The sequence below is a fragment of the Vanellus vanellus genome (assembly GCF_965231255.1).
Source record: "Vanellus vanellus genome assembly, contig: HAP1_SCAFFOLD_2304, whole genome shotgun sequence".
NCBI classification, from domain to species: Eukaryota; Metazoa; Chordata; class Aves; order Charadriiformes; family Charadriidae; genus Vanellus; species Vanellus vanellus.
Window position 1 is genome coordinate 1 of NW_028128753.1, and position 4,046 is coordinate 4,046.

The 4,046-nt window shown below is 49.7% G+C and overlaps 1 long non-coding RNA gene across 1 annotated transcript; it reads left to right on the forward strand.

Moving 5' to 3' along the window:
• The first annotated feature begins 1,933 nt into the window (after window positions 1–1,933).
• Window positions 1,934–3,086, forward strand: LOC309684076. The gene is made up of 3 exons (XR_014270262.1): window positions 1,934–1,989; window positions 2,437–2,532; window positions 3,014–3,086. It is a non-coding gene; the product is annotated as an uncharacterized lncRNA (long non-coding RNA).
• Window positions 3,087–4,046: the final 960 nt, after the last annotated feature.

Genomic DNA, 4,046 nt, shown 5'->3' on the forward strand with positions numbered 1-4,046 from the left:
AGCGTGTTTGCTAAGTTTACGGGTTTTATCCCAACGTCCTTGGTGAAAAGAAATGGCAGCAAGCCTGGGCTCTAAAGTTCAAAGTTGGGATGCTGAAGCCAACCAAGCAAGGCAAAAGCGCTATCGCTCACTGAGCCAAGAAACTGTCGAAGGCAGTTGCTCTGTCACCTGAGCTGAATTTACAGGCCGTGTTTCAGTGGAAATCTGCCCCCAGGTCAGCGTGCTCCGTGCTCTGTTTCACAAGTCCTTCCCCATTGAATTGTTCCTTTCAGGCCATGGAGAGAGAGGTCAGTGCCGCATTTGGCAGAGGTGAGCCAGATGAGATCGTGAGCAGTGCCTTCAAACTAAAGGTCACTCGTGAGGACATCCGCACGCTCAGGAACCTTTGCTGGCTAAATGATGAGGTAAAACCACCTGCAGCACAGGGACAGTCTCATTTGGCCTTTATTGAAAAATACCCCTCCGCCGTGTACAGAAGTCTCATCAACGTTCTTTGACGACCTCCGCTGCAGAGCCTAGAAATCTCTGTACAGTTCTTACTTGAGGTATTGAAGGGTCGAGTGTTTCTGGAAGTTCCTTTACTTCTTGTATGACGCAGCTTCCAGGAGTTAGTTCGTGTTATTGGGGGGGAGGGGGGGGGGGGGGGGGGGGCAGGTGTTTTGATCAAACTGCCGATGTAACCCCGTGTGAAATTCTGGGAACAAAAGCTGACAGCTGAGGCTGGAGTTCGCTGCGTGCTTAAGGGTGGCCAGAAAAGACGTGGTGCTGTATTTTTCGTTGGGAAAGCCAGCGTCTTATTTTTACACCTCATGGTTACTCTTTATGGTACAGGTCGTTAATTTCTACATGGGTCTGCTGATGGAAAGAGGCAAGAAGGAAGGGTATCCAGCGGTCCACGCTTTCAGTACCTTCTTTTATCCCAAACTAACATCGGGGGGCTATGAAGCAGTCAGGAGGTGGACCAGGAGTGTGGATGTCTTCAAGCAGGACATCATCTTCATGCCTGTGAACTTGTGAGCGCACTGGACACTAGCTGTGAGTTCCACGGGCTTTTTCTCTGGAGTTGGATGGGGAGAAAAAACTGGCAAGAGAAGTCATTTAGGTGTTGGTGGGTGTGCGGCACAAGGTTGTGCTTTGTCTTACAGTCACCTTTTAATAACAGGTCATAGATGTCAGAAAGAAGACCATCACATACTTGAACTCACTGGCACAGAAAGGGGATGAAATTTGTCAGACTTTGCTGTAAGTAACCGCTCCGTCACTGCTTTTATGGTGTGAATGAGGAGAGGGTTTTTAGATTTAGTCCCTGTAAGGCGACTGCAAGTTTTCACATGGCTTGTAGATAACCAACCAGGAATCCTGGAGTTGCTTGCTGCGAGTTGTCTGGCATTGACTGCTTATCTGCTGTCACAGCGTCCCCTGCACCCAGGGTCTGGGGTGCCTGGATTCTGCCACCTTCCCGTGAGAGGCACAGCCAAATACGCCATAGCCCCGTGGCACACGTGTGCCGACTTTGTTAGTCGGAGCCCAGGGTGTGGGATCAAGGCACCCGGTGGAATTATGGCATTACGGTTCCCTGCTTGGTTTGTCTCTTGGTCCTCTGATAACATGTGATTTTGGGGTTTTTTGACCTCTCCGAAGCAATGAACTTAGGTTTGTGTGGAAGTCTCTGTTGGAATTGTTGGCCTCGTTCTTGACCATTAGCTCACAGCCTCTCCCCATGTTTGTAAGTTTCAGATTGGGATTTTTCCTCCCAAATCAGCCTTAAATCAGCTGCTGTGAGGATCCTCTGACATTTTCCCGTCCTGCCGTCCGTCTTCCTGTGATCCTTCAGCCGCTTTATTTTGTTGTTGGCCTAAATTACAGAGATGAAAAGGGATTTCTGTTTTTCCCTTTTGTTTTAACCAGCCAATACCTGCAAAAAGCCGGGAAAAAAGAAACCTGGAGCTGAATGTTTCGGAGTGGACTCTTCACAGCATGGAGCCACGTGTACGTGAGCACCACTTGGGTTTGAAATGGGAACTGTCAGTGCTTCTTTGGGGCCCAGATCCTGGCACGTGACAAAGCAAAGGGTTGAGCTGATGTTTCTCAAGGAGTTAATAGTAAAAAGCGGTCCCTACAGACTGGATTTAAGAAAGGTCACTTGAGAAAGACGCCGTGCGAACCTCGAGAGGCCTCGCAGGGAGGAGGGCTGCTGCCCCTTCTGGGCCTGCCAAGAATTTGGATTGTAGTGTCCGAGTCCGGGAGGCAGAGGGGAGGGATGGTGCGCAGTGAACTGGGTCTGTTCCTCGTGGGCGGGAGTGGGTATTGGGGATTACGCAAGTAGGGTCAGGAGTGTGCGGTGAGCGCAGTGTCGGTGTGGGTAATGTGCGCTACTTCCGAGTTGCTTTTCTTTTGAGACAGAGGGAAATCCTCCATCTTCTTTGCATTCCTTAGGAGATCCCTCAGCAGCTGAACGGAAGCGACTGCGTCGTCTTTATGTGCAAATACGCAGATTACATCTCCAGAGAGAAACCGTTCAACTTTACCCAGGTGAGTGAAGGTCATAAACCCCTCCAGCCCCTTTCGCGCAGGGACAGGAGCCAGGGAGGTTACGCAGCAGCTCTTAATTGTGTCTGGGGCAGGGACTGAGGTTTTGTGCCCCGTTTTGGTGCGTAGTTGCTGGGGTCAGAACTTCCAAGTGGCCTGGGCAGGGCAGAGCTGTGGTTCTCCATCCCCGCCTTTGGGAGCTGCTGCCGGTGAGATTCCTCTTGGGCAAGATACTGCCGCTGCTTATTTTTATTTTATACTGGTCTTTTGTTAGCGTGCTTGTAAGCTGTCGCGCGGTCAAGTCAATCTGGTTTTGTTGGGTTGTCGTGTCACCCTCTTAGGAGCCGCGTGGGGTGTTGTACCCAAATGGCTGACAGTTCTTAAAGGGAACATCCTATTAAGGACTCCGCTGGGCGTTTATGCGTGTTTTCCGCCTCTTTCTGCCGTGATGTCGTTATTTAATGGATTTCTCTTCTCTTTTCAGACTCACATGCCATACTCGCGCAAGAAGATGGTGTGGGAGATAATCCATCAACAGCTGCTGTGACACGTGGACAATTAGAGTTCTTATTTTAGTCACTTTTCTTAGATCTTAGTTACATTTCTTAGATCTTAGTTACATTTCTTAGATCTTAGTTACATTTCTTAGATCTTAGTTACATTTCTTAGATCTTAGTTACATTTCTTAGACAAATTTTCCTCTTTAGGTTATGAAGTAGAAGTTAAGATGGTTTATTCCCCTCCCACCCTCCTTATTTTGGAGACAGTAACTCTGGGTTGTTTTTTTTTTTTGCTGTCTCCAGGGAGTTATTTAATGTGAAAAGAGAAATATTTATTTCTTTATATAATTTAAATATTTATTTTAATAAAAAGAGCCTGACTGGAACGAAACTCTACCTGATAATGACAGAGGGTGATTTATTCTTTTTTTTTAATTTAACTGAAAAAAAAGTTGGATGTAGCGATGTGGTCTTTTGCTCCCTCACAATCCCCCAGGAAGAGGATTGGAGCCAGGATGAGTATCGGAGCACAAAAGCCACGAAGCGATGGTCACAACGTGCTGAAGGGGCAATCGGGGAGTTGTTCAGCGGTGAGATGAGCAAGCAGCATCCCGAAAATCCGCCCCTGGAGAGGGGTTAGTGGTGTACGGACGCTCTCTGTGCTCTGTAAACCCCCCGTGGGGAGCCCCTGCTGCCCCCTTGGCAGCGCCCGGGTGGCTTTGACTGTTGAAAGCCTCCGTGTGTGAGGCGGTGGGGACATTGTCCAGGTACCACTGTCCCCTCTGCCTACAGCGTCACAGGGTGGGCTCTGGCCCTTCGGCATGTCCATATGTGCCCACCAGCTCCCCTGAGACCACCCCAGGGGGCAGAATCAGCCCGCTTTGGGCCAGCCGTGTTGTGCAGGAGCTGGGCCTCGCTTCTCGTTAGGAAGTGGCCTTTGGGAGGTGACGAGCTTGCGCTTTCCCGTGCTGCCAGGAGAGCGTGGGTAGAGCCACAGTGCGAGTGACACTGTTGCTG